Source organism: Blastomyces dermatitidis (genome assembly GCF_000003525.1).
Source record: "Blastomyces dermatitidis ER-3 genomic scaffold supercont1.7, whole genome shotgun sequence".
Classification (NCBI taxonomy): Eukaryota; Fungi; Ascomycota; class Eurotiomycetes; order Onygenales; family Ajellomycetaceae; genus Blastomyces; species Blastomyces dermatitidis.
In genome coordinates, this window is record NW_025544780.1 from 2,351,549 (window position 1) to 2,374,411 (window position 22,863).

The following is a 22,863-nucleotide window of genomic DNA, read 5'->3' on the forward strand; positions in this document are numbered from 1 at the left end:
AATCATATACAGCAAACTCTTTTGAGGAAAAATGTCAAGCTTTCATGAGAATTCTCTTTCAGAACTCACCAGATTCAGATTCAGATTCAGAGGAAGAGAATATATCACTTCTCAACTACATTGATGAAAATGACTGGGAATGGCCTGATCTTACACAAGATGAATTAGAGTCAGCTATCTTCTCAAGTTCTGTTAAAACTGCTGCAGGTCCAGATTCAATTAATCACTTGATTATTCAAAATACATATTCCTACTTAAAGAATGAATATTTTGAGCTCTTTTTCAATCTCTTGAAAAATGGATATCATCCTGAATGCTGGAGAGAAGCCACTGGAGTGATTCTTGCAAAACCTAATAGAAAAACTTCAATTCCTAAGTCATATAGAGTAATATCTCTATTGAACTGTTTAGGAAAGGTTTTAGAAAAGATAATAGCTACTCGACTATCTTTTATAAGCTCTATAGATGATTCTCTTTTATTCAGTGAACAAATGGGAGGTAGAAAACAGTGTTCTGCAATTGACACTGTTCTCTCAGTTGTTCATGATATTCAAATAGCAAAGCATGAGGGTCTGGTCTCAACTGCAGTTTTTATTGATATAAAAGGAGCGTTTGATCATGTTTCAAAGTCAAAGTTAATTCAGACATTGAAGATATTAAAACTGCCTCTTTCCCTAATAAAATGGGTTAACTGTTTTATGTCTAAAAGAATTATACAACTCTTCTTTGATGGAATGAAACAAGACAAGACTGAGATAAAAATAGGAGTACCACAGGGGTCTCCAATCTCACCCATTTTATTTGCAATATACACTGCATATCTATTCAAAAATAGAAATATGAGAATAGTGCGATCTCCGAGTTATGTGGATGATATTGGTCTAGTCTACAGCTCAAAAACTATCAAAGAGAATTTGAAAGTAATTGAAGAAGCTGCAAAGGAAATCTTTGTTAGAGCAGATATCAATCAAATTCAATTTGATATGGATAAAACTGAGTTAATTCATTTCTTTCCTAGATTCAATGAGAAAGAACTATCTCTAACTCTTTTAAATAGAGAGATTAAACCCAGTGTAAATGTCAAATGGTTAGGAGTATGGTTAAACTCCAAGTTGAATTTTAAATATCACATTCAACAAAGAACTGTCAAGGCAGAAAGACTATTGAACAACATAATCAGACTATCAAATACAGAGAGGGGTCTATCCTTCCAGGCTATGAGACAGTTATATATAGCCTGTATTACATCAGTAGCTGATTATGGAGTTCAAGTTTGGTGGAATAATCAAGGGAATTTCACTGAACTCTTTCAAAGTCTGCAAAACAGAGCCTTGAGAAGAATTCTGGGAGCATTTAAATCATCTCCTATTAAAGCAATGGAAATTGAAGCTTCAATTCCTCCTCCTACTATTAGATTTGAAAAGGCCTGTATGAACTATGCTCTGAGAGTTGTAAAGATGAGCTCAAATCATATAATCAGAGAAAGAGTCTCTTCTTCATTTCCACCAATTAACTCTGGAAATGAACTGGATTGGAATAGATTTCTTGATTGGAATGAAAATAATTCTTCAAAGAAAATGCCTTCTCAACTGTACAGACTATGCTCTCTGATTAAAAATCAATTTTCTTCTTTAAATGTTGAAAAAGTTGATCATGAGAAGTTATCTCCCTGGAGAAAAAAGCTTGAATCTCTTATAGACTTACAAATAAGTGAACTATCAAAAGAGAAAGAATATGAACAGCATTTGAAGAGAATTTCTACAATCAATATAAAAGACTCTATTCTGATTTATTCAGATGGCTCAAAAAATGAGAACTTGAACAGATTGGGCGCAGGCATTGCTTATACTGAAGATAATATTAATTTTATCTCAGATTTCTGGAATCTAGGCTCTGAATGTGAAGTCTTTGATGCTGAACTATTTGCAATAGTGAAAGCTTTCAAACTCATTGAAATAAAATCTCATAAAAGAGGAAATTGTTTGAAAGAGGCATGGATATTCTCTGATAGTCAAGCTGCTTTAAAAAGACTTAGAAATAGTCAGATTCATAATGGTCAAATGAATCTTGAACTGATCTTAAACTCTGTTTTAAAAATTCAAGAGAGAAGAACATCAAAGCTGAGAATTCATCTGCACTGGGTTCCTGCTCATATGAATATTCATGGCAATGAATTGGCTGATTCAGCTGCAAAAAAGGGTGCAGAATTAAGCAGATCTATTCAAAAAATTGTGTCCTGGTCTTTTATAAAGAGAAAAATAAAAGAATCTTGTTTAGACAAGTGGAATGAAAGCTGGCAGAAACAAAAGAAGAGTATACATTATTCAAGATTTGAAACAAAACCCAAGTGGAAATCTTGTTCAATTAAATGTAAAAAGAAAATATTCTCATCTATAATACAGCTGAAACTAGGACATGGCTATTTCAAATCTTATATACAAAGATTTGATGATAGATTTGACTCAATAGAATGCTCATTCTGCAATACAAATGAGAATCCTGAGCATATTATAATGCACTGTGCATTATACAATAGTCTCAGAGCCAGATTGAAAGAGAAGTATGATCTAAATCAATTAAATATGAGATTCTTATTCTCAACTGAGACAGGAATTAAATACTTAATAGACTTTCTATCAGAAACTCAAGCAGCTACAAGAAAATGGCTAAATTCAGAATTATCTGAATATGAAGAGGAGGAAATCAATCAGATATAGTCTGTTAAAACAGCTATACACTCTCTTTTAAGAATTTGTTTTGTTATAGTCTCTCTTTACTTTTTCTTTTTCTGTATCTTTTTCTTTCAATTTCTTTCTATCTATCTATTTAATGTGTCTATCTTTGAGACTGTGTTCTTTCTCTCTTTTCTTTTGTCATGATATTGTCAAATGGTTACAAAGTATCAAAAGAGGTTAAAACACTGCAATTTGTAAACAGTTTTTGTATTCTGGGCTGGAATTTTCTGATTTTGCATATCTGAAATTGATGAATGTACAATAGTTAACTTTACAGACATAGAAAAAACCCTGAGAACTAAAGTTCTCAGGTAGATGTCATAGTCTCTGACTGCATACATCTATAATTGAAGAATAATAATAATAATAATAATTACACACATCAGTGATCAGTTATTGAAAATAAATTATTATCTTTCTTAAATTATTATTATATCTTCTGAATTCACTTCTTTCACTTCTTTTACTTTCATTGAAGATTCACAAACTCTTTAAGAAATCACTGTGAATTACAAAGTTTATATTATTTATAATTTAATATAGCATGCTCTCTTTTAATTATGATGAATAATCACTTCATTCTTTATATCTGATTTCAGGTCATGAAATTTATGAAAAGCTCAATATAAATACTGAGATGAACTATGAAATAATTATTAACAGATTGTATTATAGATTACTGAAGAGTCATCTCTCTGATATAATTACTGTAACTTTATTCAGAAACATTTATTATAAACTAATCATAGCTCTGAAGAAATTTTTCAATATCTGAAGTTATTAGAATACAGATAATAAAAGAACAATAATCAGAAAATTACTACTAAGCTGATAAGTTACTCTATCAGATAATGATTTTTAATAACACTAACTTTCTAATTTGAAGAAAATTATGTGAAAATAATCATATATCAGTACTCTGATTTTATAACTCTTATCTGATAAATTCTGTGAATAATTTCTTCATATATATATATCTCTGAATCTTTCTCTTTAATCAATTGAAAATCCTGAATTTCAAACACTTCTTCAAATGCTTAATTCAAATCTTTATATTTTACATCAATTCTGTCTTCAGTTCAATCTCAAGATACACTACAAAGTTAATGTACAATATCTAGAATCAGAGTTGAAGAATTATCAAAGAGTGTCTCTTACAGTGAATACATGAACTAGTATAAATAATCTTGTATTTATAAGAGTTACATGTTATTATCTTGATAACAACTGAACTTATTAAGAGTTGTTAATTAAATTTGAATCATTGATCAGTAGTCATACTGAGAATTATATAACAGAGATATTAATGACTGTGATTAAAAATGACTATTGAGATATTAGTCTCAGTCTTCTTATAATTATAACTGATAATACTGTGAATAACTATACTATGATAAAGAGCTTAGAGTAAAAATTGACTTTGCATTTCTGAAATAATAAACAAGATCATATTCTCTGCATTGCTCATATGATTCAACTTGTGATATAAATACTGATAAAGAATCTTAATATCAAGATAAAGAATAATGAGATGACTGATTCTTAAGATAAGAATGAGATAAAAGTGATTACTGAAGTAACTTTTACATTCACTTTATAAAAGATAATGTTTTTTGATAACACTTTTTAATATTGCTTTTTGATAATACTTTTTAATAATACTACTGTTAATTTTGAATAGATTGACTAATAATTTAAATATTACAGATTTGAAACATTGCTAATGTGATTTATATCTTCTCTAAATATCAATAATAATTTAATGATATTTGTAAGAGTTCTGCGCCGAATAGATCGGTATTATATTAATAGGTCTTATATAACAAAGAGAAAAACTTTAGAGAAGAAAAGAAAGAGAAAGTACAAGAATCAGTGATTGAGATGAATATTTATACATGTATGTGATGATGTACATGGTGGAGCTTCGGGGCGGAAGAATATACACGCATTCATAGTGACCGAGGATCGGTGATTGAAACATACACATTCATGACAGCTGAGAATCAGCAATCAGAAATGGCTGAGAATCAGAGTGTATGTGTTTGACAGTGAAATGAAAGAATCTATGAAGTGTAATGAAATAGTCTATATAATTGATCAGGCACAGCCCGTCACATTAACCTCTTTCTTTCAGAAGCAGTTCTCATCAGTCAAGAGCCACTGTTTCAGATAATACAGAACTCAGAGTTCAGATCAGTTAATTGTAGTTAACTTATTTCACAAGATATTACTAGCTGCAGCTGCAGAGTCTCTTATTAAGAATATTCTCAATCTCTCACTCAAGCTTATTATTTTCTTCTATGATGTCTGATAACTGTCAGTCAGAAGTCAGCTGAGTAGAGAATGAATCAGTGATAATGTAACAGAGTAACCTTATATGAAATATATTATAAATCTCTGATGATATGTTAAGACAGTAGTTATGACTATCTAGAACTTCTATCACTTTATATCTAATGTGATGATAATCTATGCCCCGGTGGCTGAATGGTTAATGCGGCCACCCGGTAGCGCCTTGGCGTGGGAAATCAAGGCGTGTGGGTTCGAAACCCGCAGAGAATACATTAAATCCGGAACTCAAGCACCTCAGGTTTCTAATAAATACAGAGGTGTACAAATCGCTTCAATAAATCGCTCTATGTTTCTGGGCTGGGAAGTTATTATCGCATGTATCTAATTGTCACTTCTTTGTATTTTCTATATTCTTATTATCTTGGCATGGTCTTAACACCTGTATTTCCTCCTGTATAACCAACACTTGGCCTGTATTTAACATCATGCAAGGACTCATTATAAGCTTCACTTGCATATAAGTATAATAAAAAAATAATAATAATAAAATAAAAAAAATAAATGATGATAATCTAGTGTATAAGATAAATATGTAATTTGTATATTTTTAAGATTCAATCATATCAGATCTTCTATCTTATATTGTTTAGTAAAGTCTCAGTGAATATTGATTTAATTCTCTTGATCTTATTTCACAGTTATTATAAAGGCCTCTGCTCAATTACAGATATCTCAGAGCTTTATTACTATATTATCAGCAATCTGAATCAGACTGCAGAGATTCAGTGTGAACTGTGTAGTCTCTAGAAGATTTAATACTTTCATATAATAATCATGTGTAAGAAAGAACAGGCTTATGTCTGTTAAAATAACATCTTATTCATTGATAGTAATCTCTGTGTGTAGAAGTAGATTATATCAATTATCTTATAAGTAATTGCAGAACTTGTAAAGATAATTCTTTACAGTCTGAATTATTCATTCTGATATATCATTGATCTCAGAGTGATAGGCAGTTAACAGATAATATATAATCTTGAGAACTTGATAGATTCTTGTTCAGAGAGTACTCATGAATTAACAGTTCTGATTCAATACTATAAATCTTAGTAATTCATGCATCTGATAGAACAGGCTCTGTAGAAAAGCTTCATTGACGTGTTTAATATTTATCTTATCACAAGATTTTAATATTACATCTTTGCTCAATCAGTCTATAATAATCAGAATATTTCTATAATTCTTACTCTCAGAGAGATTAATTATGAAGTTAATTATTATATCTCATCAGATTCTATCAGAGTTATTAAGTGATTTCAGTAGATCTTTTCTACAGTTCTTTTACAAGATAATGAAAGAATAATAGTTGCAGTTTCAAATGAAATGTCTAATACTATTTAATATCTCAGGCCAGTAGAACTCTTGAGAGATTATTTGATATAATTATTCATAATCTAAGTGATCAGTCATATACAAATCATGCATCTCTTGTATTATTCAAGTGTGTAAAGATTTGAAGTAGAGAACTCAACATCATTTGCAGAACTGCAGAGTATTATTATCATTGATTAAGTATTCTGAGATATTAGTTCTTATACATAGTTCTGAGAGGAATCAGAGTGCTTCTTGATATACTGCTTCAGTGAGTACTTAAAGAAGTTCATTAGTTTGAGCTGTTGCATGTCATAATTCATTCAGTGTAGGTTTAGAAGAAGTTGAGATATCAGTATCAGTGATAGTTTGAAGAGAAGATGTTCTAATCAGAGAAGTATGTATAGTGTCATAAGTTGTTCTACTTTAGTTAATCAATATCTTCAAATTCAAGAGCTGATGTTTTCAGTTCATTCAGTGCATGTCTGTTATATTGAATGATATATCTTATTCTCATTATAAGAGAGCATCTGTTATCAAGTTCTGGCTGTCAGAGCAGTAGTGTATTATAAAATGAAAGTGGCTTAGAAATTCAGATTATTATATCTATTATTCAGTGAGTTTACAGATAGTTATAAAGTATTTAAGATTCTTATAATCTGTGACTATCTTAAATTCAGAGATACTTCAGAGTTCAGAGTCGTATTGTTCTAAACAGTATACAATTGTAAGAAGTTTCTTATCATAGATCTTATAATTGTATTCAGTGAGACTCAGTTTCTTAGACATGAAGACACATAATTGTAGAACATCTTCATTATTATATTACAATATCACTTCTTCTATCATATAGTCAGAGAAATCAGCTTCAATAACTATCTTATAATCAGAATCAAATGTTATCAGCAGAGAGATATTAATGAACATCTTCTTCATCTGTGTAAATGCAGCTTCAGTGTCTGCTGATCATTGAAATACTGAGTCTTTCTTAGCGAGTTCTGTAAGTGATCTCACAATATCTGAGAAGTTTTGTATAAATTGCTGATAGAAGTTAGTAAATCTGATAAAGTTTTGTACATCTTTCACAGTGCGCGGGGCCTCTTATTCAAGAATAGCAGAGATCTTCTCAGAATTCATTCAGATTTCCTTGCCAGCTTCTATAATGAAATCTAAGTATTTAGTACTCTTGACTTTGAAATCATACTTATCAATATTAATTGATAGTTCTGCTTCTCATAGTTATTATAATACTTTTTGTACATACTCTTGATATTTCTTTCTGAATTCATTGATGAAGATGAGAATGTCATCTAGATAAGCAGATACAAATTCATTAAGAAAGTCTCAGAGTGCTCAGTTGATATACTTCTGAAATGTACTGAGAATATTGATCAGTTTAAAGAATGTAACTACTCATTCAAAGAGACTATATTATGTTCAGAATGCTGTAAGTCACTCATCTTCTTTAGCAATGTGAATCTTATGAAACATGATGATGACATCTAACTTTGTAAATCATTGAGCTTGTTCAATATGAGCTAGAGTTTTATTGATAAGAGATAAAGAATAACAGTTTTTCTTTATTAATCTGTTCAATTCTTGATAATTCACACAGAATCAGAGATCTTCACCTGGTTTCTTTGCAAAGAGAATAGAGGCTGTGACAGAAGAGTTATTAATATGTATGAATCTCTTATTCAACAGATCATTGAGTGTCTTTTGAAGAAGAAGAAGTTCATCTCAGAACATGTTATAAAGAGAGTCTTATAACAGTTCAGAATTCTTATCATTCTTTTTCTCTAACTTGATATCATAATTTACTTCAGAATCATGTAAGAGAGATATATTCATAATATTATCTTATCAGAAGACATCTAGATATTCATGATATTATTAAAAGAGTTTTGTATGAGAATCTGTTATTGTAACACAGAATATCTTTTCTAGAGTCTTTTTAATATTGATCAGACTGATAGAATAGATTGATACATGATTCTGCTGTTAATGAACTTATCAGCAACTCTGTCAGTGATTTTGATGATAACTTCTTTTTTGAAGTATTTCATAAGTGTTGACAGAGATCTGTGTAAGGTCTATAGTCTTGTGAATATCATCTTCATAAATTCTATTATTATTAGAGAATATCAATCTTCTGTTTCAAGTATTCAGTAAGATGTCTTATTCAGATAGTCAGACAAGTTCTAATATAAGATTATAATTGAGATTATTAACTTCATATATGTAGGCATCTTCACATTGATGTTCTCTCACATCTATGTTTAGTTTCATCATATAACAGATACAAACATCTTTCAGATCATCAAATTCTGTAAGAAGTTGAGATTTTGATAAAGAAATACACTGAAGGTTATGATATCTTACAACTGAAGATTTTATCATTGTATAGTGATATAGACTGCTGTCTATCATGGCTTTTATATTATACATATTATTAATTATAGTAGATACAAGAATCACATTCATTATTATCTTCTCTTCAAATTATTATCATTCAATCTCTTCAAGCTTCTGTTTATAAATTTGAATAGAAGCTAATCTTTTCTCTATTTCACTGAGACATTCTCATAGTTATCTTTCAAATCTTTCTCTAATATAATGTGATTGACATGAACAGACACTGATTCATTCTTTGAATAAGAAGACACTGATCTTTCTCTTGAGTATGAAGATATATAGATTAATTAGTAGTTGAAAGCAATGTGTTCTGATCAGTTATAGTTGATACATACTTTATACTGATATTAATCAGTGACTTCTTCAGAAGTGATCTCAGAGACTCAGAAGCCTGTTTAAACAGTGAAAACTCTTGCTTATGTATAGATATTTGAATCTATTCAGTTTATAGCATTTGCATCATTGTTGTTCTTTAGTGCAGATATATAAATGACTGAGATGTAATATCTTCTATCACTGTTCTGTATACTCTTAAGCTTGATAAGACAGTGATTCAATATTCAGAGCTGTGTATAGAAGTCTTTATAAGTCTGATCTTTATCTATACTTATAAGAGTCTGTAAGAGTTTGAAAGTCAATGTCTTCTTAAGCATGCTAATCTTTATTTAATTCTCTCAAGATTAATCATCTGCTTCTAGAATCTTGATGTTAAAGTCAGAGATAAATGTTGTAAGAGAAGTGTTTCTTTGTCAGATACTCTATAACTAATCTAATACTTTCTGTTGTATAGTAGTATCTCAGAACAGAATATCAAGATATTTGATAATATTATCAGATATTCACAACACTGATTCACATGCTTGTATTTATAAATAAAACTTTTATTTCACACAATTCTTCAATCATTCATTGATATATCAATCTTGATTAATTAATGAACTGATGATATCTTTATCTATACTTAGTTTCACAAGCATTTTCATTCTTCATGATGAGTAGAGAGTGAGATTGAAAGTATTAAAATATGTAGAAGTATCTAAGCATTCTTTCAGTGCTTTTGTATTTAATTCTGTAGATGTTGAAATCACATGAGTTAATTATTAAATCTCTTCATATTGAAGTTATTAAGTTACATGCATATCAGCTATTTATTGTTGTTGTAATTTCAACATTGCTCAGAGTCACTGTGACATCATGTCTATACTTGTGTTTAAGAGTTTCATATTATTGTTAGACATAATTATATGAATTATCAGATGTGTAATTGTATTCTCATATATCTAAGTGTCAGAACTCTCAGATCTTTTGCTGATATTCTCTTGTAAAATCTTACTCTCTTCATAAGATCTTGTTATAGAGTCAGAATGACTGATGAGCAAGCTTCTTATCTGAGAACTCAGTGTTCACTTAACTGTTGAACTATTTCTCTATTTCTTACATGTTGTTACATGTTCGGATATCTCTTGATGAATAATTATTTCTAATAAGAAGATGATACATAGATAATCATTTCTAATAAGAAGATGATAAACATTTTTCTAGTGTAAGAGGCCTACACTGAATAGATTGATATTATATTGATAGGTCTTATATAACAAAGAGAAAAATGTTAGAGAAGGAAAGAAAGAGAAAGTGCGAGAATCAGTGATTGAGATGGATATTTATATGCATATGTGGTGGTGTATGCGGTGAAGCTTCAGAGTGGAAGAATATACACGTGTTCATAGCAGCTGAGGATCGGTGATCAGAAGATACACATTCATGATGACTGAGAATCGGTGATCGGGAATGGCCGAGAATCGGAGTGTACATGTTTGAGAGTGGAATAGAAGAATCTATGAAGTGTAATAGAATAGTCTATATAATTGATCGGGCGCAGCCCGCCACAATATTCAATAAATAAACAAATCAGTTATATCACTGAATATGATACAGAATGTTAGAATATGATGAAGTTTAATATATAAGATAACTGTTCAGACTCTTCAATTATATCAGATAATTGATTATTCAGTGCAACACTCTGATTAGAAAAAGATTCAGATATTGAAACTTTCTGATATAAAGTGAACTCAGTTGAAATATGTGATTGAATTACTATTTCAGTTTTATAAGATAATGAAGACAGTCTTAATCACTTATATATCAATACTGCTGTCAGTCTGATAATTGTATAACAGTTTATTTACTTATCTTGAGAAGTAGTTGAATTACTTAAAAAGAAATTCAGTCTGAGATAATGCTATAGTACAGACTATTATTACTGTAAGAAATAAACTAGTATATTATTACAGCAAAACTGAACAATCTTTTACAAAGCACTATACTATAGCAGCTCTACTAGATTTCTCTCATTAAGTTAATATCTACACTTCTCAAGATTGAATAGAGAAGAAATAAGACTCATATATTAAATTAATCTGAGACTACTACAATATCAACTATCAGAGATTTGAATGAGTAGATATTTAAGATGTGAAGATAGTAAAATACAATTCTCTAGTAAGTAATAATCTTTGATAACACTTTATATTATATAGAACTATAATACTAACTTTGAAACAGAACTTGTATACATTGATTACAACTGAAAATCAGACAAAACTATATACTTATAAAACTGAATTTGATTACTATCTTTAAGATAATCTGATGAATTTATACATTAAATCAATTCTAGAGTTATGAAAACTTATTAAGAGTATATATTTAACTATTACACTGATAATATATGATATTCTGACAATTTCATTAACAGAGATGAGAATGAAACAAAAGTTTAACTTAAGTCAAGATATTTATTACTATCATCAGAGACAATTAAAAGAAGAAATAATCAAGAAATTCATGATTATAAAATATGAAATTATCAGATAGTTTAATACCTCTAATCACAGTATATCAGAGAAGTGTAGTTTTCATGAGAAAGTAAAGAATAAACTTGTATAAGAATGTATTTAATTATTTCATAAGTGTTATCAATAATCATTATTAAATTCTGATTATATAAGCAATCACTGAATGAACTGAATGAGACTGATTTTAATCTTCAGTCTCAGTCTCATTCTGATTTTGAAAAAATAATTATCTTTCACAGTTTATTCTGAGAAATTACTCTTATTATTATTATTATTATTATTATTATTATTCTTTCATTATACTCATATGCAAGCGGAGCTTAATGATAAGTCCTTGCGTGATGTTAATTACAGGTCAAGTGTTGATTATACAGGGAGGAAATACAGGTGTTGAGATCATGTCAGATACAAGATTATAGGGAATTACAAAGAAGTGACAATTAGATACATGTGATAATAACTTCTCAGCCCAGGAACATAGAGCAATTCATTGAAGTGATTTGTACACCTCTGTATTTATTAGAAATCTGAGGTGCTTGAGTTCCGGATTTAATGTATCCCCTGCGGGTTTCGAACCCACGCGTCTTGGTTTCCCACGCCAAGGCGCTACCAGGTGGCCGCATTAACCATTCGGCCACTGGGGCGAAATTACTCTTATTTCACTGTTCTTGAATTAAATCTGATCATTTTTCACATCATTTCTCTCAGAAATAATTCATTTTCAGATTTTTTTAAGGCTTGATTCTGGTGAGACTTATGCTAAGAAATGTATGAGATCAGATTAAATGAGATCAAATGTGAAACTAATAATCCCACCGGCCAGTCTACACATATGAATAATGTCTCATGTCAGTGATTTGAGAATACAGAGATATGATTCTTTGAAGAACAATAGTCTGTTCTGCACTGTAAATAACTGATATCACTCTTTCTAACTGGTCTTGTGAAAGACCTTTTCTAATGCCAGGTCATAGAGAATATCTCAGTATAGTTGCTTTTTAAGTTTATCAGTGAGCTCTATTACTGTAGTTAAAATCATACATATCTTCACTGAAGATATGTCTGTCATTAGTTTGTCTATCTGATTAATGATAATCTGACAGATTTTTTTCTACTCTTCAGAAGAAATCTTTTCTGAATTATCATCTAAATAACACAATCTGAATAGAGTATTAGTATTAGTATATACAGTATTCTTGTAATAGCAGATTATCATCCGCGGGAGATACAAGCTTAGAACTAAGGCTTAATTCATCAGTCAGTTTCTACAATGATCTATTACTGATAACTGAAAAGCAGATATAAGAGTGACATGATCAGTGATTACTAGACTGACCGTGTGACCGTGTCTGAGATCAGGACCCGAATTTTTGATAGTCTCATTATCAATTCAACAGATTTCATTACACAGTTCTAACATTAGATAGTAGTTTCATACTGTCTCAGTGAGACTTACTATCTACTCTTATTATATTTTTCAAATGAGATCATGATTTCCACTTCTCAATTTAAATTATTTTTATTGCTTTAAATGACTTTAAATCTCATTTGAGCATTATCAAAAAGCATTACTTTTTAAAAAATTAAAAATATTCTAAAAAAAACCTTAAAATGTCTAAAAATAGTAACTTTATGTCAAGAATGAGACTAAATGAAATCAAATGAAATCACTTTCTCATTTTTTTCAAGTCATGATTTCATTTTGAGATCTGATATATAGTCACTTTGCATATTTATTTAATGATTAGTTCCAGCGGGATTCACGCCAAGAAATGTATGAGGCCAGATCAAATGAGACTAAATGTGAAATTCATGGTCCCGGCGGTCAGTCTAGTGATAACTGTAAACTTGCTGTCTAAATACTGTGATAATTTTCACAGAGCTCATATGAGTTTGAGACACTTTAATTCAGTCACTCAGTAGCACTTTTCAGCTGCACTTAATTAGTGAGAGAGAAACAGAACAGGTCTTTCAATCTTATTTATTCTGACTTGATGTAGAGCTACTCTGATATCTCTTTACTTACTGACATTCACATACAATATGAAGAAATGTTTAAAGTCAGAATATGTCTGAGTGAGAGTGTTTATCAAGACTTGCTTTACTATATTAAATAAATATCTGACTTCTGTAAGCAGAGTGTGAAACTGCAGTAAGTTCTTAAATCTTATTAACTTGATCTTAGCTGTGTATGACACTCTTTTCTAGCCTGTTTTTGAACTGTTATATAGTAACTTAATCTTGAGAGTTTCTAATACTTTCATCTGATCTGTATAAAAGCCAACAAAATCATGATAATAATTGAAAAGACTGATAATTTCTTCTAGTTCTCCAAGTGTCATAGTCTATAGAGAAGACTAGATTAGTGATAGCAGCTACTTTCTCTTCTTAAGTAGATATATCTAGTTGACTGATATGATGATTCAGTAAATACACTGAGAGATATATGAAATGATATTTAATTAGTAATATTGTTATCTCAGATGTCTTGAGAGCTGTGAAGACTTGCTGTATATAATGAAGATATCTATTCAGTAAGTAAGAGAAGATGATAATATCATCTATATAGACTAACATGAATTATTATAGAAATTTCACTAGAATCTTCTTCATACACTGTTGAAAGAACTCAGATGAGTTTATCAATCTCATTATAATAACTGTAAAACATTCAAGATCTCAGTATGAAGTTATAAACATAATTTTAAAACAATTATTCTGTTTAATCACTTATTGAAAGAAGTCTTGATGAATGTTTATAGATAAGAATACTGTAGAACTGTTAAGTGATTGTAATACATCTTATTATATCAGTAGAGAATATGTATTGAGAAGTAAGTATATGTTTACTTTTCACAAATCAATCATCATTCTCAGCTTCTCTCTAAGTCAGATCACAAAGATGAGTGAAGTAATAAGGTTTCTGTTTTCAAGAAGAACATGTTCAATTCTTCTATCTTATAGAAGCAGGTTCAGAATCTGATCAGCAGCTTTACAATCTCTTCAAGATAGAGAATAGAGTCTCTGTTTCAGACTGGAAAAGTTGCTCTTATCAATGAATCACAGTGATATCTTAACATTGTCTGAAAATAAACCTAGACTGAAGCTAAATAGTTTGTGATATCAGTTGATTATCACTTGAATAACTGCTCAGTCTTCTACTGCTCAGTGATCTGATACATCTACTTGAACTCACTCAGTGAGAGTGTCTACTGTGAGAATTTGAAGTGAATTATTCTGGTCTTTCACATCTGTCAAATGCAATTCAATGTATGAGGTAGGAAACAGAGAATTTTTCAAGTCAGAATGATGAATGATGTCAGTATTAATAATACAAATAACAATCTTCTTCTGCTGCTGAGATGGCTGTGAGTTTGACAGATATCTACCCGCGCGGATAGTGTCTCTGATAGTCTTAGTATTTATAAAATATCTTCTATGAAATGTAACAAGCTTGCTATGAATATTGATAGTTACTTTCATTAATAATAATATATCATTAGCTATGATTATATTGCATCTGAGATATTATACTAAGTGAAATTCATCTTCAACAATGAAAAGAGAATTGTCATTCATCTTCAAGATAGAATCTATTATTATGAATAGATTTAATTCATCTACTTCTAAGCTAACTTCTTGAATACTCATGCATTGATCATGTGATATAGAGATTGATTGATAATAAGAGAATAATAGACTTGCTATTATTATATTAATAAGTGATATACCTGTGTCTGTATTCACACAAACAGAGAGATTGTCTTGTGATATAATGACAGAAATGATGAGAAAGATGTAAGACAAATACTGTAGTCTGCTAATATATTCTTAATCACTTATAGAGATGTCACACACTGCAACTGCATATATGTCAGTATTAAAGATGTTCAGATAATTATCTAAGAAAATGTCTATAGACAAGATAAGCTTCTCAGTATCTATCTTACTAGTTATTTTTCTAACTCACTATCAAAATCTAGACTAAGATCTAGATTCAGCAGCTTATCATCATCTTTCTTAGTACTCTTCACTTTAACTTAATTCACTGAATGAGCACTATTCTTCTCTTTTTTAAGACAGTGATTAATGTAATAAGAGCCTCTGCAGATGTAGCACTCTGCTGGAAAAACGCTGAGAACTAAAGATTCTCAGGTAGATGTCATAGTCTCTGACTGTATACATCTATAATTGAAGAATAATAATAATAATAATGTAGCACTCTGCTGCAGATACTAGCAATCTTTCTTCTTCTGTTATATGCTGAATAGCAACTTACTCATTGTAAGAGTACTCAGAGAAATCACTACTGTCTCTGCAGCAGACATAGATAGCTTTGTAGCCTCTGTCTACTTGAACAGAGAGATATGATACAGACAGCAGTCATTATTATATTCAAAACATCTGAAACTATATATATAGTTAGTAAATTAAGTCTTTCAATTAGTTCAGATATATCAAACAGCTGACTCATTATCTCTAATTTATCATTGAAAGTCATTTAATCATTCAGCATAAATAAGCAGTGTGATTAAGAAAAGATTAAACTTTAAACTCTTTCACAAGAGTCTCTTTATTATAACAGAGTCAGAGATTGCAGTGACTTGCAGTAAGTTAATCTTCTATAAGATGTATAATATCAGAAGCAGTTTATTCAACTTCTCAAAGAAAAAATACAGAATCTGAGCTTTCATTCAAGCTTCTTCTTCTGATAGCTGAAACTCGCATTTGAACTCAATAACAGTGATAGAGAGAAAGGTGTTCATATTCTTTCTCATTTCAATAAACACACTGTTATGTCATTTCAATACCTGACTTTTCAGATACAGAGAGAATACACAGAGAACTGTGTCATCTCTCTCCTGCATAGTGATGAATTTTAAGTGACTGATAAACATTATTACATCTATTTCTACTGAGTTGAATAATATGATATTATCAGTCTATAATCTTGCTGATCTATTATCACTTCATACAGATGAATAAGATTCACTATTAAGCAGAAGATCAAGATTGTTATGAGCAGATGTCTGATCTCTGTACATCTGATTTCTCTCTAAGTCATAAGTAAAATATGCAGTGTCAGCTTCTCTGAGAAAATTAATCCTATCTCTCATTAGATTATAACAGTGTATTCTGTCTCCAGCACTGTGCAGTTCTCATGAAATTGCTGATATTCATCAGAATCTAGAAATTGATTCAAAGCCTTTCTTAAAGAAGGCATATAATTGCTGTACAGACTCAGTGAGAGAATTATCAGCTTTAACATCTATTCTGTTAATCTGATCTGAACAGTTCATCTGCTGATGACAGTTCAGCTTCTATCTTTAGACAGTGAGTGTGACTTTCTCAGTATGAAAGCTAGTTCACAATTTCATCAATCTGCTTCTTCTATCTGTCAATTACTTAAGATTCTCTTGAAGTTTGCTGACACATTCATCAACAAGAGTGATACACTCATTCAACTGCTTCTTTCACTGATTAAGCTGATGTTCATGTTCATTGAGCTCATTCTCTTGTCAGACAAGTCAGACTTCTAGCTGTTCTAACTTCTTAATTATATCTAGTATTACTGCTTTATCAGAAGAAGTGTGATTCTGACAGTAAAATTTATAAAAGCTTGAGACTATTAAAGCTCTCTTCTTAGTATTCTTTATGACATCTGTGTGAAAGATCTGTAATCAGAGATCAATGATGTTCTTTCATTTCACTATCAGAGCAGAGTTAAGAGCTGTTTTTATATTATTGTAATATCTGACTAATATACTTACAAGAATATCTTCTACTTTGATACAATTATACAGTATCACTTGACTTTTGACACTCTTATATCATTTATCTGTGTTTTATCAGACTTCTGTAATTATAATGGCATGCTTTTCAGCTGTTGTTTATGAGTAAGTTCATTCTGATTCAGGTTCATTGATGAATTCTCAGATGAGTCATTCAATTCTACTGACAGATATATCTGATTCAGTGAAACAAAGTGACTAATAGAAGCTGCTCTGAGTGATTTATCTGTTCTACTTTATTATTATAGCAGAGCTGATGAACTTGTATAAGAATATGAATAAGATGAGTTTATCATAACTGTGATCATGACATAGACTGATCACTAGTGCTATAATATTCTGAAGCAGAAGATGCTTAAATAACTATTAAATAGATCTATCATCAGCTGTAGTATTAAATAAGATAGATTTAAATAACTGTAGATCAGATCAATCACTAGCTGCAGTACTGAAGAAGATAGAACAGCTGAATAATCACAAGCTAGATTAATCACTCGCTGCAGTGTTAAAAGAAGATAGAGTAACTAATCAGACTGATTATCAACTAGTCAATTCTTGATATTCACAGCTCAGTTCAATTATCAGTACTATATATATCAAGAGCAGAGCAGAAGCTAAAGAGGCTAGAAGAACTTGATTCTTAATAAGACATGCTATCAAATTGTATTATACACTGCTATATAAAGTCAGATATAAGAATAAAAACTTATCTGATTCTCTAAAAGATGAGAGATGAGTGTATACTCTTATATATACAGTGATAGTTTTATAGAGATGAACTCTTGTAGAAGAAGTAATTATCTATGAAGAGAAGAACAGAGACTCTGTAGAGAAGAAGCAGACACTCTTATAGAAGAAGTAATCACATATGAAGAGAAGAATGAAGACTCTGTAGAGAAGAAGTAGAAGCTCTCATAGAAGAAGCAATTGCATATGAAGAAAAGAGTAGAGAAACTTCTTGAAGATAGAAGTGAAAGCTTCAGGAAACAGCAAGAGATGAAGCAGAAGCTAAAGTTAAATAGAGAATTGACTTAAATAGAGAGCGGAAGCACGTCACAGTAACAGACTGTATTTAATTATATAGACTATTTTCTTACACTTTATAGATTTCTGCTAAAAGCTTTGATTCTCAGTCACTGATTCTTCTACTGAAAGCTCTGATTCTCAGTTATTAATTCTCAGCTGAAGAACTTATAAAGTTGCTAGTCTCTCACTTTAAAACTTTATCTTATATATATATAAATATCTGCTCTAATTACTGATTCTTATATTGCCCCGGTGGCCGAATGATTAATGCGGCCACCCGGTAGCGCCTTGGCGTGGGAAACCAAGGCGCGTGGGTTCGAAACCCGCAGGGGATACATTAAATCCAGAACTCAAGCACCTCAGGTTCTTAATAAATACAGAGGTGTACAAATCACTTCAATGAATCGCTCTATGTTCCTGGGCTGGGAAGTTATTATCACATGTATCTAATTGTCACTTCTTTGTATTTTTCTATGTGCTTGTTATCTTGGCATGATCTCAACACCTGTATTTCCTCCTGTATAACCAATACTTGGCCTGTATTTAACATCACGCAAGGACTCATTATAAGCTCCGCTTGCATATGAGTATAATGAAAGAATAATAATAATAATAAAATAACTGATTCTTATACTTTCTCTTTTCTTTCTTCTTTACTGTTTTTTACTTTTATTATATAAGATCTATATTTTAATACTGACCTATTTAATATAAGCTTCTTATACTTGAAAAATGCTTATTATCTTCTCATTAGAAATAAGTACTTATTAAAAAGATATCTGAAAATGTAATAACATGTAATAATAAATAAATAAATAACTAGTTAAGTAAATACTGAGTTTTTAAATAGAAGCTTACTTATTAGTTATTCTAATAATATAACAGAATTGTAAGAGATCTACACTAAATAGATTAACATAATATATAAAAATCTTATAATATAAAAGTGAAAAAGATTAGTGAAGAAAAAAAGAGAAAGTCTGAGAATCAGTGAATAAAGTGAATATTTATATATATACACAGTGAAGCTTCAAAGTGAAAGAATAGAAATTTTATATATACAGTAAAGCTTTAAAACAGAAGAATAGAAATTTGAGAGTAGAAGAATAGAAATTCTATACCTTAGTAACTGAATGGTTAATGCGGCCATCTGATAGCATCTTGGCATGAAAAACCAAGGCATGTAAGTTTGAAACCTGTAGAGAATACATTAAATTCAGAACTCAAGCATCTCAGATTTCTAATAAATACAGAGATGTATAAATCACTTCAATGAATCACTCTATATTTCTGAGATGAGAAGTTATTATTGTATGTATTTAATTATCACTTCTTTGTATTTTTCTATGTTCTTATTATGTTAATATGATCTCAACATCTGTATTTCCTTCTATATAATTAACACTTGACCTGTATTATTATTATTATTCTTCAATTATAGATGTATGCAGTCAGAAACTATGACATCTACCTGAGAACTTTTAGTTCTCAGGGTTTTTCTTATATCTGTAAAGTTAACTATTATACATTCATCAATTTCAGATATGTAAAACCAGAAAATTCCAGCTCAGAATACAAAAACTGTTTATAAATTACAGTATTTTAACATCTTCTGATACTTTGAAGTCATTTGACAATATCATGACAAAGGAAAAGAGAACACAGTCTTAAAGATAGACACATTAAATACATAGATAGAAAGGAATTGAAAGAAAAAGATAAAGTAAAGAGAGACTGTAACAAAACAAATTATTAAAAGATAGTATATAGCTGTTTTAACAGACTATATCTGCTTGATTTTCTTCTCTTCATATTCAGATATTTCTGAATTTAGCCATTTTCTTGTAGCTGCTTAAGTTTCTGATAGAAAGTCTATTAAGTATTTAATTCCTGTCTCAGTTGAGAATAAGAATCTCATATTTAATTAATTTAGATTATACTTCTCTTTCAATCTGACTCTGTGACTATTGTATAATACACAGTGTTTTATAATATGCTCAGAATTCTCATTTGCATTGCAGAATGAGCATTCTATTGAGTCAAATCTATCATCAAATCTTTGTATATAAGATTTAAAATAGTCATGTTCTAGTTTCAGCTGTATTATAGATGAGAATATTTTCTTTTTACATTTAATTGAACAAGATTTCCACCTGAGTTTTGTTTCAAATCTTGAATAATGTATACTCTTCTTTTGTTTCTATCAGCTTTCATTTCACTTATTTAACAAGACTCTTTTATTTTTCTCTTTATAAAAGACTAGAATATAATTATTTGAATAGATCTGCTTAATTCTGCACTCTTTTTTACAGCTGAATCAGTCAATTCATTGCCATGAATATTCATATAAACAGGAACTCAGTGTAGATGAATTATCAGCTTTAATGTTCTTCTCTTTTGAATTTTCAAAACAGAGTTTAAGATCAGTTTAAGATTCATTTAATTATTATAAATCTAACTATTTCTAAGTCTTTTTAAAGCAGCTTGACTATCAGAGAATATTTATATCTCTTTCAAACAGTTTCCTCTTTTATGAGATTTTATTTCAATGAGTTTGAAAGCTTTCACTATTATAAATAGTTCAGCATCAAAGACTTCAAATTCACAGCATAAATTTCAGAAATCTGAGATAAAATTGATATTATCTTCAGTATAAGTAATGTTTGTATCTAATCTATTCAAATTCTCATTTTTTGAGTCATCTGAATAAATCAGAATAGATTCTTTTATATTGATTATAGAAATTCTCTTAAAATGCTGTTCATATTCTTTCTCTTTAGATAGTTCACTTATTTGTAAGTTTATAAGAGATTCAAGCTTTTCTCTTCAGAGAAATAACTTCTCATGAGCAACTTTTTCAATATTTAAAGAAGAAAATTGATTTTTAATCAGAGAGCATTGTCTGTACAGTTGAGAAGGCATTTTCTTTGAAGAATTATTTTCATTTCAATCAAGAAATCTATTAAAATCCAGTTCATTTCCAGAGTTAATTAATGAAAATGAAGAAGAGACTCTTTCTCTGATTATATAATTTGAGCTCATCTTTATAACTCTCATAGCATAGTTCATACAGATCTTTTCAAATCTAATAGTAGAAGAAGAAATTGAAGCTTCAATTTTCATTGCTTTAATAGAAGATGATTTAAATGCTTTCAGAATTCTTCTCAAGGCTCTCTTTTACAGACTTTGAAAGAGTTTAGTGAAATTTTCTTGATTATTTTATCAAACTTGAACTTTATAATCAGCTACTGATGTAATACAGACTATATATAACTGTCTCATAGTCTGGAAGAATAGACCTCTCTCTGTATTTAATAGTCTGATTATGTTGTTCAATAGTCTTTCTGCCTTGACAGTTCTTTGTTAAATATGATATTTAAAATTCAACTTGAAGTTTAATTATCCTCTTAATTATTTAATATTTACACTGGATTTAATCTCTCTATTTAAAAGAGTTAGAAATAGTTCTTTCTCATTGAATCTAGAAAAGAAATGAATTAACTCAGTTTTATTCATATTAAATTAAATTTAATTGATATCTGCTTTAATAAAGATTTTCTTTACAGCTTCTTCAATCACTTTCAAATTCTCTTTAATAGTTTTTGACCTGTAGACTAGATCAATATCATTCATATAACTCAGAGATTGCACTATTCTCATATTTCTATTTTTGAATAGATATGCAGTGTTACAGTGTATATTGTAAATAAAATAAGAGAGATTGACACTTCTTGCAGTACTTCTATTTTTATCTCAGTCTTGTCTTATTTCATTTCATCAAAGAAAAGTTATTTAATTCTTTTAGATATAAAACAGTTAACTCATTTTATTAGAGAAAGTGCCAGTTTTAACATCTTCAATGTCTGAATTAACTTAGACTTTGAAACATGATCAGATGCTTCTTTTATATGAATAAAAACTGCAGTTGAGATCACATCTTCATGCTTTGCTATTTGAATATTATAAATAACTGAGAGAACAGTGTTAATTACAGAACACTGTTTTCTATCTCTCATTTATTCACTGAATAAAAGAGAATTACTGATAGAGCTTATAAAAGATAGTTGAGTAGCTATTATCTTTTCTAAAACCTTTTCTAGACAGTTTAATAGAGATATTACTCTATATAACTTAAGAATTGAATTTCTTCTATTAGATTTTATAAGAATCACTTCAGTGACTTCTCTCCAGCATTCAGAATAATATTCATTTTTCAAGAGATTGAAAAAGACCTCAAAATATTCATTCTTTAAGTAGATGTATATATTTTGAATAATTAAGTGATTAATTGAATCAGGCTCTGCAGCAGTTTTAACTGAACTTGAGAAGATAGCTGACTCTAATTTATCTTGAGTAAGATCAGGCCATTTTGAG

General features: G+C 29.7%; 1 pseudogene across 1 annotated transcript; it reads right to left on the reverse strand.

Moving 5' to 3' along the window:
- Positions 1–12,226: 12,226 nt before the first annotated feature.
- BDCG_17408 lies at positions 12,227–12,315 on the reverse strand (annotated as a pseudogene). The gene has a single exon. The product of its transcript is annotated as a tRNA-OTHER (tRNA).
- Between the last annotated feature and the right edge of the window lie 10,548 nt (positions 12,316–22,863).